This window comes from Heterodontus francisci, chromosome 20 (genome assembly GCF_036365525.1).
Source record: "Heterodontus francisci isolate sHetFra1 chromosome 20, sHetFra1.hap1, whole genome shotgun sequence".
Classification (NCBI taxonomy): domain Eukaryota; kingdom Metazoa; phylum Chordata; class Chondrichthyes; order Heterodontiformes; family Heterodontidae; genus Heterodontus; species Heterodontus francisci.
In genome coordinates this window covers 22,917,358-22,939,838 of record NC_090390.1, presented here as the reverse complement: position 1 = coordinate 22,939,838, position 22,481 = coordinate 22,917,358, and positions in this window count along the sequence as shown.

Here is a 22,481-nt window from a genome sequence, read left to right as displayed (position 1 = left end):
CCAACTAATTTCCTCCAGTCCCACAGCCGTACGCAATATCTGTCTTATTCCTATTCCAGCCTATTGCACATCCCCAATATTAATCACTTCACCATTGGAGGCCATGCCATCAGCTGCCAAGAACCTAAGCTCTGGAGTTCCCTCCCTAAACTGTGATGGAATATAGGTATAATAGGCTTAATTAGGTAGAATTGAGAAGTAGTTAATATATTGTGCCTTTTAGAATTAGAGATTGAATAAATGGTCAGTTTTTAAGACTCATGGACGTTCCCCTATAAGAAAGAGTTAGAAATTTCAAGGTCTTTCAAGGTCCCTGTTACAATGGAATGTGAACCCGAAACACCTTTTAATTTGGGAAATCCATTTCAGCGTTTCTGTTGCCAGGGACTTGGAGGATAAACACACTTTGAAATATCCTGTGTGATATCAGTAAGAGGTAGCAATACACTTAATTGATACTGTTGGTTATGTAGACAGATCGACTCAAAAGGTTTTTACAAGGTACATAAAAAACACAATTATAGATAATAAAACAATAAATGGAATAGTACTTAAAGGAACAAAAGATTAAGTAAACACAACTATTAACATTTTTACCAGATAAATGCTCACAATTTCAAGAGCAGGGGAATTCCAGAAAAATATTAAGTGGCGATGTTAGTTAATGATACTACCAAATATGGATTTCAAGAGCAGGAAAAACACACACAGAAAGGTAACACCTATATACTAAAAGGTTAAATGATACCTTAGAAACAGTATAAACATGAGAGTTTCCAAAGCAAAAATTAGAAGTGTTGAATTCCTCAACAATACTTCTCACCCTATGGCTTACTTGGGAAATTTAAGGTAAAAGTTTACTTTAAATTTTGATGGATATTTTAAGATATTTTGCTGTAACATTAGCAAAGTTAAACTTTTGGATTCTATTTTAGAACCAAGATTATGTGTTACATCTCTTAGTAATATTTGATATTGTGACATACCTATCCACTTCAAAGTATATTCCATGTTCAATTCTTTAATAAATATATAAAAGTTAATAAATCGTCTCATGTAGCATTCTGAATACGATTACAAGAACCCCATCTCTGTGTCTCTTTGAGTGGAGAGATATGTATTGAAGGGAGTTTCCCAGACCCTTATAATATCTGGGATATTTATGACAGCCATAATTATTTTTTTAAAATAGGCTATCCGAAAGATGGTAATATTCTCTGTTAGTTTTCTTTCTTTGAGGGAAAACTTGTTTAATTGTTTGGACCCAACTAAGTGTCTATAGGAATTTGTCTAGTTTGAACTTAATTAAAGGAGATTCATAGGGATGTACACCTGATTTGGTTTAGTCCCTATAAGGGACTAAAGTCATATATCACTTCAAAACCTCCCCATGTCTTTACTTCTCTTTCCTTCTCGATCCTTAAAATCTATCTTTCTGGCCAAGTTTTTGGTTACCAGTCCAAATATCTCCTTATGTGACTTGGGGTGGGGTGCGAATTTAAGCTCTCTCCTGCAGTGGGTTTGGAGGCAGGGAGAGCAATAATCGGGTGGGATGGTGGTTGGGGGAGAAGGCCTGTGAACAGCCTTCTTGTCCCGCCATCAATTGAAGCCCTTAACTGGGCAATTAATGCGGGCAGCCCTGTCACTGCACGGGAAGCACGACATGAAAAACCTAGGCTCCTTTACGGCTTTGGGGTGTGCGGTGGGGGGGGGGGGCCTCTTTAAAAGGCACTTAGTACCTGAACGAGGGACCCGGCATCGGTGTGGGGGTGGATGTGGGGTGGGGGGTGCCCGTTGAGAGCCACCCCCCCTGCCCTTGCAAATGACCCCCCTACTCCCCCATACCCATGCCCCCCACCCCACGAGACACTTCCCGACCTGAGCTACCTATGGCCTGGGTCCAGCGATGATCCTCAGCTTCGGGTAGGTGCCCCACCTGCACCAGCCACCGCCACCACGGTGATGCTGCTCAGTGGTCTCCGACTTCCATCACCAGGGTCCTTGATCCCATGGAAGGCCCTCCACTGTCCAATTAAGTGCTTGATTGGCATTAGATTTGGCGGGCCTTCCACTAAAGAGATAACGCAGGGATCTCAGCATCGCTTTTTCCGAACGTCGAGACCCCCCCCTTTGCCAGCAGAAATTCCCAGCCTTGATGCCAAATTATATTGGATAACGCTCCTGTGAAGTGTCTTAGGATGTTTTACTATGTTAATAGCACTACAGAAATGTAAGTTGTTGTTGTTGGTTGCACATGCACTGTGATGTCACCAGCAAATGTCATGACATCAAGTATTATGGAACAAACTCAGATAAAAACAGAAAGTGCTGGAGATGCTCAGCAGCAGGTCTACCACCAATGACCATTGAAGATGTTACAGGAGGAACAGAGCCAAAGAAAAGGTGAATGGGAGTATTAAAAAAAATTGCTTATTAGGTGAAGGGCAGAAGATAATTCAGTGACAGACGTAGTAATGGTGCAAGACAAAAGGAGGCAACAATGAGGGAAATTAGAGAAATTAAGGATATGATTGCAACCCAGAGAATATGTGAATGCTTACAGCAGAATAGCAGAGTGGGAGGGAAGCTTGGAACACCTGAAGGCCCCAGTGGCCCAGGAGTGTGGTGGAAGAAAGCTATAGGTAGACACCAGAGGTTGGACCATTTGCTGGCCGTGTACAAATAAGGGATCTCCACCCCAAGCACCAGCCCAAACCTCCCCATTCCTAGTAACTTCATTACCAATACCTGCTGTCCGAGAGAAAATGGGAGCTGTGATTCAGGTCTAGAGTTGTTCAAATCAATGTTAAAGGCCAGAGACGTGCAAAGTGCCTCGTAGAAAGATAAGAGGCTGTTCCTGGAGCTTGCACTGATCTTCATTGGCTAGTATAGAAAGCCAAGGACAGAGATGTCAGAGTGGGAGTGGAATGGAGAATTAAACTGGTAAGTGACTGGAAGCTCAGCGTCACTTTCAGACTGACGGGAGATGTTCAGCAAAGTGATCACCCAATCTACGTTTAGTCACCCCAATGTAGAGTAGACCACATTGTGAGCATCGAATACAGGATATTAAGTTGGAACAAGTGCAAGTAAATCGCCATCTCACCCTGAAGGAGTGTTAGGGCTCTGGACAGTGGGAAGCAAGGAGTTGAAAGGGAGTTTACAATAGAAGGTGCCGAGAAAAGGGGAGCAGGTGTTGGGGGTGATGAAAGAGTGAATCAGCATGTCACAAAGGGAACAATCCTGAGGACCACAGATTTAGGTTTAGGAGATGGCAATATTTTCCATGTTCAGTTGCTGGCATATGAACGCAAGGTGAGGTTCATAGGCAAAAAAAAAACCTAAACAGGATCCGTAACTAACCATAAACCATTACTATTCTGATGAGGGGAAGGTCATTGAAAATGCTTCCAGTTGTGAATTTATCTCATTGAAGTAGTTGGTAATCATGAAAAAACTTTTATTTAAATTGAGTGGTTTGTACATTCCACAAAGCCATATGAAAAGTTTTAAACACTGGAGATAACTCCTTAAGAAGGAAGTACAGTCTAATAATAATAGCCCACCTTTAAAAATAAACCATCAAAAATTGTACCTATGCAATTTTATTCACACACTATGTCAGTTTGACCTTTTAGAATCTTTATTGAAGATCAGAGCTAAAAGAAAACAGTGGTTAGAGCTTAAGTGACTGAATGACATTCAATTAAAATAGTATTAACACTTCAGGATAAATTTTGTTTAATTTACTCCTACTCAGATGTAACAACATTAGTGACTTTTTTTAATTGGACATCATAATGTCTGACTCCTACTCAAATGTAACTAAATTAAAGACTTTGGGGGTTGATACAGCTTAATTTACTCCTACTGCACTGTAACAACATTAAAGATGCTTTAGGGTAGATACTGTTTCCCATCAATTTTATTTAACAGAAACCTGAGCTTTCAGCCACAGTTATTTGAGAACATGAAATATTCATACACCAAGTTTTTTTCTATCAAGGAGAATATTAATTTTCTGTATTTTCAAAATTCAAGCACTGCTAAATCGGTCAATTAATGCCCAGCGTGAAACACTAGATGACACTTACATCTCCATTACCCCTTCAAATACAAGATGATATTATTATTAAAGAAATTGCCTGATTTGCATGGCATTTTTATAGGTTATCAATCTTTCTGGGGAACCGCATTTGGGAGGAAAGCTGACTGGAAGTCAGATTTTTAATGATGATTTCTGGTCATGTTTTCAATCATTATTAAGCTTCCTAGTGGGCTGCACAAAGTGGTCTTATTACCAGATGCAAGGTTGTTAATCTGTTAATCTGTATCCCAGTCCAACACAAGTGAAAATCAAACACCATCTCCAATAATATATAACACAGAACAATAATGAGAAGGGAGTTTAGCAGTTCTTGTATTGAAGCGCTGACTGCCTAACCCTGACGGACGTGAGTCTGAACCTTAGTTTTGGGAAGGTACAATTGCTAGGCTGAGTTTTTGGTACTTTTTAGGCAGAGCTATCAGAGGAGACAGGGCAGGGCAGGGCAGGGGAGTCCTTTGCCTTGAAGCCCAAGGAAAGAAATATATATTTCAACAAATGAACAGAGATTGTTAGGTTCGGTCAAATACAAAAGTGATTCTTGTCTAAGTTTAATTTTAAGATCCAACTAGAAATGTAGGTCTGAATTTTTGGGGACTCTCTAAAGTCGGGAACGAAACCAAGGGGCGGGGGATGATCCCTGAAAATACTGGCACCGGGCAGTGTGTCAATTTCAAGGTGTCGGTTCCAGTGCTGGCAATAATCACCAATGCAGGGGGGAGGGCAGGAAAGGAATCCTGCTCTCCTCCCCAATGAGGCCAATTAAATTGTTAAAAAGATGGTTAAGAGCTTGTTGAAGGAGGAGGGTGGGATATTTAAAGGGGCGAATGGGTTTTAGAAGCAGTCAGTTTCTCAGCAGCTGAGGGGAGGCGGGTACACAGTGGGGAGCCAGTCATGGCTGCACCAGGGCAACACCCCAGCCCTATAGGAGGGTCATCAGGGCAAACAGGGACTGGCCACATGATGAGGAGGTGCCCTTGGTATGTAAAAAGGAAATATTTGGCTAAAACAAATGTGGGCCCATTACAGGCAGAGTCAGGAGAATTTATAATGGGGAATAGAGAAATGGCAGTGAAGCTAAATGATTACTTTGTGTCTGTCTTCACTGAGGAAGATACAAGAAATCTTCCAGAATTAGACATCCAAGGGACTAGGGAGAATGAGGAATCAAAGGAAATTAGTATTAGTAAGAAGGTTGTATTGCAGAAATTAATAGGGCTGAAGGTTGATGAGTCCCCAGGACCTGATATTCTACATCTCAGAGTGTTGAAAGAGGTAGCTATGGAGATAGTGGATGCATTGGTGATCATCTTCTAAAATTCCATAGATTCTGGAACGGTTCCTGCAGATTGGAAGGTAGCAAATGTCACCCCACTATTTAAAAAGGGAGGGAGAGAGAATACAGGGAACTACAGACCTGTTAGCCTTACATCAGTAGTAGGGAGAATGCTAGAACCTATTCTACAGGATATGATAAATGGACACTTGGATAATAATGAACTGATTGGGCATTGTCAACATGGATTTATGAATGGGAAATCATGTTTGACAAACCTGTTGGAGTTTTTTGAGGATGTTACTAACAGAATTGACAAAGGGGAGTCGGTGGCCGTGGTATACTTGGATTTTCAGAAGCTTTTTGATAAAGTACCCCACAGGAGGTTGGTTAGCAAAATTAAAGCACATGGTAATATACTGGCATGGATTAAGGATTAGTTAACAGGCAGAAAGCAGAGAGTAGGAATAAAAGGGTCATTCTCTCGTTGGCAGGCTGTGACTAGTGGAGAACTATAGGGATCAGTACTTGGGGCCCCAACTGTTCACAATATATATCAATGATTTGGATATGGGGACCAAGTGTAATATTTCCAAATTCGTGGATGACACAAAACTTGGTGGGAATGTGTGTCGTGAGCAAGATGCAAAGCGGCTTCAAGGGGATTTGAACAGACTTAGTGAGTGGGCAAGAACATGGCAGATGGAATATAATGTAGAAAAATGTGAGATTATCCACTTTGGTAGGAGGAATAGATGTGCAGAGTATTTCTTAAATGGTAAGAGATTAGAAAACATAGATGCACAAAGGGACCTGGGTGTCCTCACCAATAAGTCACTGAAAGCTAACATTCAGGCACAGCAAGCAATTAGGAAGGCTAATGCTTTGTTAGCCTTTATCGCAAGAGGATTTAAGTACAGGAGTAGTGAAGTCTTGCTTCAATTATATAGAATATTGGTTAGATTGCACCTGGACTGCTGTGTGCAGTTTTGGTCCCCTTACCTTGGGAAGGATATTACTGCCTGCAATGAATTTGGCCTAACCATCAGCCTCAAGAAAACGAACATCATGGGGAGGACATCAGAAATGCTCCATCCATCAATATTGGCGACCACGCTCTGGAAGTGGTTCAAGAGTTCACCTACCTAGGCTCAACTATCACCAGTAACCTGTCTCTAGATGCAGAAATCAACAAGCACATGGGAAAGGCTTCTACTGCTGTGTCCAGACTGGCCAAGAGAGTGTGGGAAAATGGCGCACTGACACGGAACACAAAAGTCCGAGTGTATCAAGCCTGTGTCCTCAGTACCTTGCTCTATGGCAGCGAGGCCTGGACAACGTATGTCAGCCAAGAGCGACGTCTCAATTCATTCCATCTTCGCTGCCTCCGGAGAATCCTTGGCATCAGGTGGCAGGACTGTATCTCCAACACAGAAGCCCTCGCGGTGGCCAACATCCCCAGCTTATACACACTACTGAGTCAGCGGCGCTTGAGATGGCTTGGCCATGTGAGCCGCATGGAAGATGGCAGGATCCCCAAAGACACATTGTACAGCGAGCTCGCCACTGGTATCAGACCCACCGGCCGTCCGTGTCTCCGCTTTAAAGACATCTGCAAACGCGACATGAAGTCCTGTGACATTGATCACAAGTCGTGGGAGTCAGTTTCCAGCGTTCGCCAGAGCTGGCGGGCAGCCATAAAGGCGGGGCTAAAGTATGGCGAGTCGAAGAGATTTAGCAGTTGGCAGGAAAAAAGACAGAAGCGCAAGGGGAGAGCCAACTGTGTAACAGCCCCGACAAACAAATTTTTCTGCAGCACTTGTGGAAGTGCCTGTCACTCTAGAATTGGCCTTTATAGCCACTCCAGGCGCTGCTCCATACACCACTGACCACCTCCAGGCGCTTACCCATTGCCTCTCGAGATAAGGAGGCCAAAGGAGAAGAAGATATTATTGCCATAGAGGGAGTGCAACGAAGGTTCACCAGACTTGTTCCCGGGATGGCGGGACTGTCCTATGAAGAGAGATTGGGGAAACTGGGCCTGTATTCTCGAGAGTTTCGAAGAATGAGAGGTACTTAAAGGGATAGACAGAGTAGATGCAGCTAAGATGTTTCCCCTGGTTGGGGAGTCTAGAACCAGGGGACACAATTTCAAAATAAGGGAGAAGCCACTTAGGACAGAGATGAGGAGAAATTTCTTTCCTCAGCGGGTTGTGAATCTTTGGAATTCTCTACCCCAGAGGGCTGTGGAATCTCAGTCATTGAGTATGTTTAAAGAAGAGATTGACAGATTTCTAAATACCAATGACATAAAGGGATATGGGGATAGTGTGGGGAAAAGGTATTGAAGTAGATGATCAGCCATGATCGTATTGAATGGGGCAACAGGCTCGACAGGCTGAATGGCCTCCTCCTGTTCCTATGTTCCTATCTTCCTATGAATACTCCGGCTGGCAATGGGGAGCATGACTGTCAGATGTTGGGCCCAGTGGCGATAAGGGGCAACACACTTCACAGGAAGTGCAGAACCACAGGCATCTGGAGGACATGGGAGAGGGAAGAAGGGCAGGAAGGCAATGGAGACCAAACCCTCAACACAGGATTGACCCCTGAAGACGGAGCTACCTGGAGATGACTGAGACCCAGTGCCACAGAAGACTGCGTCTCTCCAGGCGGATAGTCACAGATATCTGTGCCCTCGTCGCCGAAGATCTCACACTTCACAGCACTGGTCACCATGCCCTGGCAGTGGCTATCAGTCATTGTGACCTTGAACTTCTTTGCTTCTGGCTCTTTTCAAGGATCAGCTGCGGACCTTAGCAGCATCTCATAAACAGCTGCACACCACTGATGTCCTCTTTGCCAGAGCTGACAGCACATTCATTTAATGACGGACACAGTCTCACAGGGACAGAGGGCATTGGGTTTCGCCTCCATCACTGGATTTCCCTCGGTACAGGACATCATCAATTGCACCCATGTGGCCATCATGGCACCCAGTGACCAGCCAGTGAGATCCAGCAGGGTTTCCACTCCCTCAACGTTCAACTGGTCTGTGACCACAAGATCTCCACCATGTGTGTGCTCGCTTTCCTGGCAATTGCCATGACCCCTTCTTCCTCTGCCAAATCATGTTGCCTCAGATCTTCACTCCAACCCCCAAAGTGCATGGATGGACCCTAGGGGACAAGGGAAACCCCTTGAAGAGATGGCTACTGACGCCTGTATGGGAGCCCCAGACAGAGGCACAGATGCAATACAACCAATTCCACCTACTCAGCAGGCCAACCATTGAGCAGGAGATCGGGCTTCTGAAGATATGATTCCAGTGCCTGGACCGGTCAGGTGGCACCCTCCAATACCGTCCTGCAAGGGTCTCAGCCAGGCCAGCATATATTGCCCATTTCTAGTAGTCCTTGAGAAGGTGGTGGTGAGCTGCCTTCTTGATCCGCTGCAGTCCATCTGGTGCGGGAGCACCCACAGTGCTGTGAGGGAGGGAGTTCCAGGAATTTGATCCAGCGACAGTGAAGGAACAGCGATATATTTCCAAGTCAGGATCGTGTGTGACTTGGGGGGAACGTGCAGATGATGGTATTCCCATGTGTCTGTGTCCTTGTCCTTCTAGGTAGAAGAGGTTGTGGGTTTGGAAGTTGCAGCCAAAGGAGGCTGCAGGTGGTACACACTGCTGCCACTGTGCTTCGGTGGTGGAGGGACTGAATGTTGAAGGTGGTGGATGGGGTGCCAATCAAGCGGGCTGCTTTGTCTTGGATGGTGTTGAGCTTCTTGAGTGTTGTTGGAGCTGCACCCATCCAGGCAAGTGAAGAGTATTCCATCATGCTCCTGACTTGTGCCTTGTAGATGGTGTACAGGCATTGGGGAGTCAGGATGCGAGATACTCGTTGCAGAATTCCCAGTCTCTGACCTGCTCTTGTCGCCATGGTATTTATGTGATTGGTCTAGTTCAGTTACTGGTCAATGATAACCCCAGGATGTTGATAGTGGGGGATTCAGCAATGGTAATACTGTTGAATATCAAGGGGAAATGGTTAGATTCTGTCTCATTGGAGATGGTTATTGCCTGGCACTTGTGTGGCATGAATGTTATTTGCCACTTATCCGCCCAAGCCTGAATGTTGTCCAAGACTTACTGCATTGTGGTGGTCTTCTGTACTCTCCATAAAATGGCCCTCCAGAGAGCTGTCCACCATGAGGACAGTGAGGCACTGTAAGGAGACAGCTCACTGGGGGAGAAGTAGGAGGTGAGAGAGGAAGAGGCAGAGGGAGATTATGCTGAACAGAGAGGTGCCCCTGCTGCACGACGAGGTGGCCTCTTCCTGCCACCCTCCAGGAAAAGGACCTCCCTCCTCTTCCTCATGACCTCCAACATTAGATCCAGATCAGCATTGATGAAGCGAGGGGCTGCCCTGCCCCTAGTGCCAGGCGTCTGGCTCCCCTGTGACATCTTGTTTCCCTCTGGTTCAGTGGAAGGCTTTGGCACAAACCGCAGATTTCCCCCTCAGAACAACCAGCAGCCTCAATGATGGCTGCTGTGGGGAGTCTAAATGAGTCCCACACTTCACCCAACCCAACTTGATTCCTGCCCCCACTAGCTCTAAGTGGACAGGAAACCTGTCTCCATATCAACTAAGGGCTCACCCCTGTGAAAATCTGAACTTTAATCCGTTTCCCACTGGAGGGAGTTATCTGATCTAAAACCAGACCCAGCTCCTGTTTCCACCTCCATGGTGAAAATTCAGCCCGTAGGTTCTAGTTTGCCTTTTGTTGGTCCATCTTGTTCATGTCACTTTGGGGGAAAATTGGATAAGGCTCAATAACGGGTGTGGAGATCGTGATATGTATGAACTCATGAGCATCTGTTGCAACCCAAACTTCATGCTGCCTGCTAATTTAAATGAAAGTGGTGTGCAGCCCAGCTCTAAATGTGCTGCTGAGTGGCTGCACGCCTCAGCAAGGAGCCCAAGTCCATGCAAGGCTATCTCCACTTAAAGCTAGCCTGCACTATTTAAAACCAAACTGCACTTCTTAAAGGGGAATGCGCATTCTGGCTGCAACAAGTGCTGGAAATGTTTGTGGAAGAATCTCTAAGCAGGAAAAAGAGTGACAATGGTGCCACAAGGCAGAGAGCATGCTTCAAGGTTCTATGACCAGCATGGGAAGCCTTGATGCAGGAAGTGGACAGGAGGAGAGAGGTCCTCTTCCCTCAGGAGGCAGGAGGTCCTCCAGGCAGACACTGAGAAGGCAGTGGTGCTGACAGCCTTCGCTGTCATTGAAAGCAGTTCAGCTCTGAGGACCTGGAGGAAGCTTAATGACCTCACACGCGTGGCCAAGGTCAGTGAATGCATCTTCAAATGCTATATCCTTACAAATGAACCACTAGCCTCACACTGTACTCAATGCACCACACCCCCATCACTCACCTACCAACCATCTCTAACAACCACAACTCGCACCTTACATTCATAGCCCCACATCACCCTCACACACTTAGTGCTGCTGCAAGTCTCACACCCACATCTTACAGCCTGCACACACTGCCAGCTATTCAACTGTGCTAGGCATATCATCCAAACAGTACACCTCACTCACTGACACACTTCCCTCTCTCTTGCAGGACAACATGGCCCTTAATCAGATGCAGCAGCACCTAACTGGTGGGGGACAGGTAGGTCTGCATGTCCTCACCCCCATGAAGGAGATGGTGCTGGCCATCATTGGTGCGGCCATAACTGAGGCCATGACCAATTGTGGAACCGAAACCACAGAGGATGGCGGTATCTTCCTGCCTAATTCACCTTCTCACATCCCACTTCTCCCTCATCCCACAATCCCTTACAATAAGCAAGCTGCAGATGGTGTAAACATATATCTCTTGCTTTGCCACCACCCACCACCAAAGCTCCTTCCCTCACCGTAAACATACTCTTGTGGCTTTATCCTTTCAGATTCCCAAGAACTGCCACCTGGTCAAGCACTGCTGTGGAACTGTGAAGTGTAAGAGGAGTAGGACACTGCTGCTGATGTTACACCGTCATTTGATCCTACACTCGAAACCACCAGCTCAGATAGTGGAACTGTGTAAACGTTAGAGGGTAGCATAGCAGGGGGATCTGCACACAGTGGGAAGAATTTAGTGAACCCATCATAGGTTCCGATGACGGACCCAGAAGTGGGCGCCATCGCCTGTCATCAGATGTGCAGTCAGCCCACCATGGGTGGCCAATTATCAGAATGGAGGCGCAGACCTCGGCCAATCATGTGCTGTGGTAGGCGGTGAGGGGCCAATGACATCATCAGTGGAGACAACGCAGGTGCTGGTGCCATCTTTAAAGTGCTGACGTCCTGCGTAAACTGCTATTTCATTTATTGACTTTGCTGCTGCTTTGCCTTTGAAGTTTTGCCATTGCTGCTGCTGAATTGCTATGCTGCTGACCCCCTGCCTGGAGACTTCCCTGCTGCTGAACTGCTGTGCTGCTGCCCTCCCCCACTGCCTGAAGACCCTCTGCTGCTGACCAAGGACTCAGAAGTCCAGGAGCTCTCTGGAAGCCAAGAGGGGCCATGTCAAGCATAGGACATCGGGTGGTCCCACGGATTAGTGATGTTTCCCTGGACGTTTTCCTCCAGGCTGCAAGGAAAAGGTGGGAGGTCCTCTTCCCAAGCAATGGCAAGAAGAGGTCCACCTGCCTGACCAAGCAAGCCTGGACGGAGATAGCTGAGGAGGCAGGCAGCCATGGGGTCACCCAACACAACTGGGTCCAGTGCCACAAGAATGGTCAACGATCTCTTTCATTTTGCCAAGGTGACTGCTCCATAACTCTCTCCTTTTTAGGGATTACAAGTGGCGACCCAGGAGGATGCGGGCATGGGGAGGGAGGTACCACAACTGTGCCAGCAGAGGGTGTCAGGATTCATCTCAACCTGACAGATGCATGGCTGCATTGCGGCCACAGATCACCTTCTTTCACAGCTCACCCCCATAAATTGCCCTAGGAATCCCCAGTACGGGGCGAGGGGCTGACACTAGCAGACTGTCACTTTGATCTCACTGCAAAGTTTGACCACCTCCTTCTTTCCACTTGCAGGACAAGAGGGCCCACAAACGGAGGGAGGCAGTCCGAACTAGAGGAGGAATCCCAGATCTTTGGCCTCTCTTCGCAGTGAAGAAAGAGGCGGCCGGGCCATATCTGATGGAGAGACTGGTGTCTACACGCAAGAGAGTGAGGATTGACTTCCATCGATATGTAGTTCAATTCTCGAGACCCACAACATGTATGGTTGGCATGACAAGATCTGCATAGCCTAGCCCACACATGTTTGTGTTCTCTCATGCAGGTCAGTGTCTGCAGGAGACTCCATCAGAAGGGGGACAGCCATCAACCTCTGAAGACGAGCAGTCATCCCATGACTGTCCTGCATCTTCCACCAGCACAGATACTTTCACTTCGCTGGGGTTCCGCTCAGCTGTACAATCAGGGTCACAAGCTGGTGAAAGCGCCACGCGCACCCGAGCAGCCGGCTGAGGCTGAGACAGCCGAGGCCTCTGACAGTCGTTGGACTGTGGGTGGTCAGGCCCATGCTGAGCACCAGGCTGATGACAAGCCTCTAGTGTTGACAGCACAGGGCATGCTGGAGTTGCAGAGAGAGGTAAGGCAACATCTGGCAGAACTTCCAGAGGCAATGCGCAGCCATGAGCGGGCGATGGAGGAGTCCATCCATGCCATGAGTGCAGCCACGTCACAGGCATTTGAGCACATGGCTTCCTCCATCGAGAGGTTGATGACCCTCATAGACAGCCAGATCCTGCAGACGTGCACAGACCTGCACACCATCGCCTGGGCTAGGAGCTCAACACAGCAGTGGCAAGCTGAGAGAAGGATGAGGCAGCTGGTCTCTTCTCCAGCTCCTTGTCCTTCTACGGTCAGCAGGGAGGTTTATGTGAGACTTGAAAGAGAGGAGAGGTTGACCTCCACAGCTAAGGGTTTCCCTCAGGGCGCTCGGAGTGTGGACAGCGGCCCTGCAGCCCCTCCATCAATGAGCCCAGTTCCAGCAGCCACGATGCTTGAAGAAAATCCTGCACCTGTGCAGGAAACCCTCAGGCAGCCGGAGCCTTCCAGGCCTCAGGCACCCAGAGGATGGCCTCTGAAGTCATCCCTGGCCAAGGGTCACCCTTTTCAACAGCCAGCCTCCAGCCCAGCTGCTAGCAATGGGTTCACACTCAACAATATAAGAAAAAAGCACCTATATACACTTGGGGGGGTCACGGGTGTTTGATATCTGATGTGTGATGCTTCATAGAAAGATATTTTGTTCAAGCCATTAACCTTCATTGTGTAAACATGATTATTCTATCATGGCTTAATTGTGAGCTGCTGACTTCACCTTTCCACCTTTAGTGGAATGCCATTGTAAGCACAGGCCACATTTAAATATGATCTCCCATGGGCATCAGTGCATGTTTCAGCTGGGCACTAGTCACGGAACACAAATAGGAAGGAGGCAAGAGACTACATGCATTGAGGTGAGCCTTTATTGGATCTTCGGTGAGTAGACGTCAGGGTGGCTGAAATCAGGTATTTGAGATTGTCTCTTGCCTCCTTGGCCCATTACTCAATCTGCCTGGCCTCCGGTGCGAGGGCTTCAACATCCAGTGCTGTCTGCTCATCTCCCTCCTCTACGTTTTCCTTGTCGGTGGAGGAGTGACATTCAGGCATCTCATCATCATGCAAGGCCTCCCCCCTCTGCAGTACTAGATTGTACAGAGGACAGCAGACCACAATGTTACGTGAGACCCTGGCTAGAGCATACTGCAGGGCTCGACTGGATTGATCTAGGCAGTGGAATCTCACCTTCAGCAGCCCAGTGGCCTGCTCGATGGTCGCTCGGGTGGAGCCGTGGCAAGTGTTGTGTCTCTCCTTCACTGCATTGCAAGGATTCATCACAAGCGTCAGTAGCCATGTCTTCAATTGGTAGCTCTTGTCCCCAAGGATCCCTCCCTGAAGGTGAATGGGGGGCCTGAAAAGCTTTGACACCTGGGAATGTTGATGTATGTAGGCATTGTAGCTGCTTCCCGGGAAGTGGACACACATCTGCAGGAAATGCTTTTGGTGGTCACAGACCAGTTGAACGTTGAGTGAATAGAAGCCCTTCCTGTTGATGAAAGCGGCTGGCTGCTCCGTGGGAGCTTTGATGGCCACATGTGTGCATTCTATGACACCTTGCACCTGGAGGAATCCAAGGATTGGCCCCACATCCAATGGCCCTCTCAGCCAGACTGTCAGGGTCGGTCCGGTAGAGCACGTAGTTGCCGGCCCTATTGAACTAGGCATCAGTCACCTCCTTAATACAGCAGTGGGTTGCTGCCTGGGAGACCCCACACATGTCCCTGGTGGATGTGTGGCATGATCCAGACATGTAAAAGTTTAGTGCCACTGTGATCTTCAAGGCTACGGGCATATGGTGACCCCAAAATCCCATAGGTTGCAACTCGTCCTGCAGTAAGGCACAGAAGTCAATGATGGTCTCCCTGGAGAGGCGTAATCATTCCTGATAGTGCCGCTCGGACATTTGGAAGTAGCTGATTCGAGTCCAGTACACTCTCTCTGGCACAGGTGGGCCTCTTTTGGCATGGCTGGCTGCTGCTGCTGCTCTCGTTGTGGAGATTCATGGGCAGGTGCAGCTGCCTCTTGGCCCTCCTTCCATCAGAGGTGCCACATCACACCACGGGGCCCAAAAAGACAGGGCTTAGGAGACCCTTGTCAGGCGCCCAATGGGCCTACAGAGCGCTGTTGATGCAGAGACAATCCTGCCCCGTGAACTAAGCTTTTGCTACTTCTCCTGGCACACTCCCCGATGGCCCTCAGTGCTCAGCCTTGCTGATGGCCGACCCTCTCATCCAGCAGTATGGGCAGCCATACATCTCACCCAACAGTTTGACCACTTGATAAAGCCACGCAAAACCAAGGGCCCGCCCTTGCAGAGACTCCCAGACTACGAGCCCCCTTGCAGAGCACAAACCACTGCAGTCCAACAATGGTCTCCGCACCCCAGCCTCCCCTATGCAGCACTGTTCGTGGCAGCCTATCCATCGCGGCACTGAAGCCTCACCTTGGTGCTGCCAACTTTTAATGGTTGTGAAACCAAAGGCATATGATTGCCCTCTACTAACTCAGAAGCTCACCAATAAATCGATGTGAATTAGATGCAAATGCATTACAATTAACTGCTCAGCAATTTAAAATAGATTCCCATGGCATCAGGGCGGCAATGCCACCTTGGTGCTTTCCCGACATCACGACACGATTCTCCGTTCCCCCACACCATCAGTTCCCCTTCAAATGGCTCACAAAATTCTGCCTGGTGAGTCACCAGGCACGAATGGCCTGCAGCCAGGGCAGAGGTAAAGGGTTGCACAGCTGCCAGCTGTCCAGAGGGCGAGGTTGCACACAGGTTCTGTTGCAGAGGACTCAGATGAGAACTTCGATGGGGGTGGCGCAAAGAAAAAGGATGATGGTCATGCACACAGAGATGCTTGGTGCATTGGCAGGCCTGCCTGAGAGCCTGCTGTCACTGTCAAGGAGCATGGAGGAGTCCAGCTCCAAATTGGCACAGGGCATTGTGCAGAGCTTGGAGTCCATCCTTCCCAGCATGGAAGTGTCAGCCAACTCCATGACAGCACTTGCGGACCCGACCATGATGCAACGTCTGATGGCTGATGTCTCAGCTTCCATTGTAGTACAAACAGAAGCCACCCAATGTCTGAGTGATGCAGTGGAAGCTCAGACTGAGGTCATGAAATGTCAGCTCGGTACCATGCAGGCTCAGACTACTGCCATCACGGCTATGATATTAGTGCTCAAAGGGGTTTGGAGGCACTCGCAGCAGTCCAGCGATCCATGCTCCAGCAGATTACTAGGACTACTGAGGCATGCCCCGGGGGAGTGGCAGTAGCTCCATGGAGCACGAACCTGCTGGCCTCTCTCAGGATGACAGCATTTGCTCTCCCATCCCTGTCACTCCGCTAGTGCCCCTGCTGTTGTCTGACAGCCAGCTAGCCCAGACTGCTGCTTCCCATGTCAAGGTGGTTCACAACAAAGCTGGGCCTTCAAGGCCCAGAGCTGCTCGAGCTCGTCCTCCAAGGTCGTCTGCAGTCTCCCCCAGTGGAAGTCAGCAGCCTTCCACCAGCCATGCTGCAGCCACTGTGTAGGAGCACTAGGACAGGCAATGGCACATGGAAGGCTGGTATTAAGGGAATGCACAAGGGTGATTAGTTGCCTTTGTATGGAATTGGATGTTTTGATGGATAAAGTTAGCTTGGAATGGTTGTTTTATGGGCTTTTACTTCAGCATTGTGGCCAAGCAGATGCTGTGATGGTCAATAACAGAGGGATGGTAAGGTGTGGGCTGATTTCAGTTTGTGGACAAATGAGGCAATCATGGACAGCCCGGTTGGAAAAGGGTTATGTTAGTTGCCACATCCCGTCCCTCTGCTCCTCCTCCGCCTGCTTCTCAGCTACATGCCACATCCCTGGTGGCAAAGGCTGCTCCCTCATGATGCTCAGGCTATGCAGAACTACATTGGATCGGGAGAACTGCTCCAGCGAATACTGGAGGGCTCCTCAAAAGCGGTCCAAGCAGTAGAATTGTTACTTGAGCACTCCAGTGGCAGCGTGGCTGTCATTGTGCACATGCTGGCCATGTCTGGTTGGGTTGTGGAGCAGAGTTGTGAGCCTCTGGTCTGATGTGGTGTCTGAAAGACTGATACAATGGCCTGGTACAGAATGAAAGCATCATGACTGCTGCCAGGATAGCGGGCATTCACCAGCCTGATGTACTGAGCATGGTCACACACCAACTGCACATTTAGCGAATGGAACTCTGTGCGGTAAATCTCAGGATTTAGATGCAGCGCCTGCAAAGCCACATGTCATAGAGTCATAGAGTTATACAGCACAGAAACAGGCCCTTTGGCCCATCGTGTCTGCATTTGGCCATCCAGAACCTAACTATTCTAATCCCATTTTCCAGCACATGGCTCGTAGCCTTGTATGTTATGGCATTTCAAGCGCTCATCTAAATACTTCTTAAATGTTGTGAGGGTTCCTACCTCTACTACCCCTTCAGACAATGCGTTCCAGATTCCAACCACCCTCTGGGTGAAAACATTTTTCCTCAAATCCCCTCTAAACCTCCTGCCCCTTACCTTAAGTCTATGCCCCCTGGTTATTGACTCCTCCACTATGGGAAAAAGTTTCTTCCTATCTAACCTGTCAATGCCCCTCACAATTTTGTACACCTCAATCATGTACAACAACCCTCGCCTATCCAGTCTCTCTTCAGAGCTGAAATGCTCCAGCCCAGGCAACATCCTGGTGAATCTCCTCCGCACCCTCTCCAGTGCAATCACATCCTTCCTATAGTACTCCAGCTGTGGCCTAACTAGCATTTTATGCAGCTCCATCATAACCTCCCTGCTCTTATATTCTATGCCACAGCTAATAGAGGCAAGTATCCCATATGCCTTCCTAACTACCTTATCTACCTGTGCTGCTGCCTTCAGTGATCTATGGACATGTACACCGAGGTCCCTCTGAGCCTCTGTACTTCCTAGGTTCCTACCATCCATTGTATATTCCCTTGCCTTGTTAGTCCTCTAAAAATGCATCAGCTCACACTTCTCAGGATTAAATTCCATTTGCCACTTCTCTGCCCATCTTACCAGCCCATCTATATCATCCTATAATCTAAGGCTTTGCTCCTACTATTTACGACACCACCAATTTTCGTGTCATCTGCAAACCTACTGATCATATCTCCTATATTCACGACTAAATCATTAATGTACACTACAAACAGCAAGGGTCCCAGCACCGGCCCCCTGCGGTACACCTCTGGTCACAGGCTTCCAATCGCAAAAACAATCCTCGACCATCACCCTCTGCCTCCTGCCACTAAGCCAATTTTGGATCCAATTTGCCAAATTGCCCTGGATCCAATGGGCTCTTACCTTCTTAACCAATCTCCCATGCTGGACCTTTTCAAAAGCCTTACTGAAGTCCATGTAGACTACATCAACTGTTTTACCTTCATCTTACACATCTTGTCACCGCCTCAAAATTCAATCAAGTTAGTTAGACACGATCTCCCCCTAACAAAGCCATGCTGACTATCCCTGATTAATCCCTGCCTCTCCAAGTGGAAATTAATCCTGTCTCCTCAGAATTTTTTCCAATAGTTTCCCTACCACTGATGTTGGACTCAACGGCCTGTAATTACCTGGTTTATCCCTGCCACCCTTCTTGAATAATGGTACCACATTCGCTGTCCTCAAGTCCTCTGGTACCTCTCCTGTGGCCAGAGAGGATTTGAAAATTTGTGTCAGAGCCCCTGCTATCTCCTCCCTTGCCTCACATAACAAACTGGGATACATCTCATCTGGGCCTGGGGATTTATCCACTTTTAAGCCCACTAAAACAGCTCATTCTTCCTCCCTTTCAATGCTAATATGTTCAAGTATATCACAATCCCCCTCCCTGATCTCTACACCTACATCGTCCTTCTCCATAGTGAACACAGATGAAAAGTAATCATTTAAAACCTCACCTATGTCCTTCGGCTCCACACACAGATTGCCACTTTGGTCCCTAATGGGCCCTACTCTTTCCCTGGTTATCCTCTTGCCCTTAAGATACTTATAAAACACCTTAGGATTTTCCTTTATCTTGCCCGCCAGTGTTTTTCATGCCCCCTCTTTGCTCTCTTAATTACTTTTTTAAGTACCCCCCTACACTTTCTATACTCTTCTAGTGCCTCCATTGTTTTCAGCGCTCTGAATCTGCCATAAGCCTCCTTTTGTTTTTCCTGATCCAATCCTCTATATCCCTTGACATCCAGGGTTCCCTGGACATGTTGGTCCTACCCTTCACCTTAATGGGTACATGTTGGCTCTGAACTCTCACTATTTCTTCTTTGAATGACTCCCACTGGTCTGATGTCGACTTTCCTACAAGTAGCTGCTCGCAGTCCACTTTGGCCAGATCCTGTTTTATCATATTGAAATCGGCCTTCCCCCAATTCAGTACCTTTATTTCCAGTCCCTCTTTGTCCTTTTCCATAACTACCTTAAATCTTGCAGAGTTATGGTCACTATCCCCGAAATGCTCCCCCACTGACACTTCTACCACTTGTCCGGCTTCATTCCTTAGGATTAGGGCCAGTACCGCCCCTTCTCTTGTAGGACTTTCTACGTACTGGCTCAAAAAGCTCTCCTGTATGCATGTATGCAGTCGATGGCATCCTGCACCATGGGGAAACCTGCCACCCTGGCAAAGCCATATGCATGTTCCGCCTGCTTGTCTCTAGTCAGAAAGAAGATAATCATCTCCCCTCTCCTGGCATAAAGAACATCAATCCCCTCACTTATATGACAAACTAGGAGATGTTACAGATTCTGCCTGCTCCTGCCTGGAATGATCCCGACAAGAAGAAATTAAGGACCACAGTCACCTTTACAGTGCTGTCTTCATCCTGCTCTGATGTTGCAGGTCTGGTTCCAAGAGGTAGCAGAGTCTGTCAGCACATCTTTTGTGAATCGCAGATGATGCAAACACTGCTCCTGCTTTAGGTTGAGATAAGAGAAGTGCTCTTGGAAGATCCTGGGTGGATGAGAGCCCTTATCCCCCTTCTTAGTCTCGCTCTATGAGCAGCTTATCCTCTTCTGTGCTCCCTCTGCACCATCTTCCTCTCATGCTGCAAACCATGCCTGGCAGCAAGTAGTCTGACCAGAATCCTTGAAGTCAAAACTAAGGTCTTCTCCATCTGCAGCACCACTCCTTGTCGACTTCACCAACTTTAAACATCTCTGCAAACACCTTCGATAAACTCAGACCAAGCCAGTAGAAATTAATCAACAACTAACCTGAGAGTGGTTGATGCTCCCTTTAAATAGCACTGATGGGAGGCTCCTTCCTGCTGCTGAATGCATGTTCAGCGGTGCATGTTTAAGACAGGGTGTTAACTGGAGCAACGAGGTTAAAAATGGTAACTCTGGCATCAAATCAGCATTACACGCTGGACGGGATTTTACAGGCCCCCATGAGGTGGGATCAGAGGCGGGGCAGGGGCATGGAGATTTGTGGTGGGTGGCGGGGGAAGCGGCAGGATGGAGGGCCCATCACCTCCCCGTTGCCCAGCAATATTCCCAGGGGTGGGATAGGCCAACGACTGCCCAGAGGAAAATTGAGGCCCTTAAGTGGCCTATTAGGGCCTCTTCCCGCCCCCGCTGGGATCTTACCAGTGGCAGGGGTGCCTTCTGCCACACGGGGAGGAAGCCTTGAAAAACGAGGTGCCCTCCCTGCAGGCTTTGGGGAGGGTCCCTCCTTCATAGGCAATTTATGGCCCATGGAGGACCCCCACCGGGAGCCAATTCACCCCTGGGATTCTCCCTCCCCCTGGTCTGCAAGACCATTCCCCCACCTTCACTGGGGCCTTTTGGTCTGCCCCTGGCGACCTTGCCTCACCTACCTCTTCTCCGGGGTTTTATTACTGGGCCTGGGTGCAAGGTCTCTGCAGTACTGGCAGTGGCCACCGCTCCTGTTGGCGCTGCTGATACTGCTGGGCTGCCAGTCCTGTGATTGGCCGGCAGCTCTTGGAGGCGGGATCCAAATCCCTTTAAAGTCTTTAAAGGGACGGGGATCACGCCTCCTAAAGCTTTGACAAAAAAAGACCAGAGGATTGCTCCGGGGTGGGGGTGGTGGGCATGAAAAGGCAGAGATGGGGGCTCCCCCCGCCTTTTCAGCCCAGTGCCAGGAGCCCCACCTCCAGCACAAAATCCAGTCCGCTGACTTACATCATGATCTGCCTACTCCACATACATCCAGTGCACGCTCCTAACACCCATGCTACTGAACTACTCAAAATGGTGTCCAGTGTGGCCATGCCAGAAGTGTCCATGCAGCATGTGAACGCCATTTTGGGATCAAAACAGCACTCGTAACACCGAAGCTATGGGCATTACAGAGCTGAATTTTGCAGCCCTTTGTTTAAAGAATGTAAAACCAGTTGAAGGAAGGACCCCAGTCCTCTGTTTTTCTTTACTCTGGGTCCAGCTTCCACTCTGTCAGATCTATTATGTTTGATTTTTCCCTATTACCTTTGTCTATGGGCCTGTATTCCAACACTCCTCATCACTTCTATTGATGAAAAAAACAACTGAAGAGAACTGGCTAGTGATCTTCTTCTTCTTTGGCCTCCTTGTCTTGGGAGACAATGGGTAAGCGCCTGAAGGTGGTCAGTGGTTTGTGGAGCAGCGCCTGGAGTGGCTATAAAGGCCAATACTGGAGTGACAGACTCTTCCACAGGTGCTGCAGAAAAAATTGGTTGTCGGGGCTGTTACACAGTTGGCTCTCCCCTTGCGCTTCTGTCTTTTTTGCTGCCTACTGCTAAGTCTCTTCGACTCGCCATACTTTAGCCCCGCCTTTATGGCTGCCCGCCAGCTCTGGCAATCGCTGGCAACAGACTCCCACGACTTGTGATCAATGTTACAGGACTTCATGTCGCGTTTGCAGACGTCTTTAAAGCGGAGACATGGACGGCCGGTAGGTCTGATACCAGTGGCGAGCTCGCTGTACAATGTGTCTTTGGGGATCCTGCCATCTTCCATGCGGCTCACATGGCTAAGCCATCTCAAGCGCCGCTGACTCAGTCGTGTGTATAAGCTGGGGATGTTGGCCGCCTCGAGGACTACTGTGTTGGAGATGTGGTCCTGCCACCTGATGCCAAGGATTCTCCGGAGGCAGCAAAGATGGAATGAATTGAGACGTCGCTCTTGGCTGACATACGTTGTCCAGGCCTCGCTGCCGTAGAGCAAGATACTGAGGACACAGGCTTGATACACTCGGACTTTTGTGTTCCGTGTCAGTGCGCCATTTTCCCACACTCTCTTGGCCAGTCTGGACATAGCAGTGGAAGCCTTTCCCATGCGCTTGTTGATTTCTGCATCTAGAGACAGGTTACTGGTACTAGTTAAAGTAGTTAAAGTAGGTGAACTCTTGAACCACTTCCAGAGCGTGGTCGCCGATATTGATG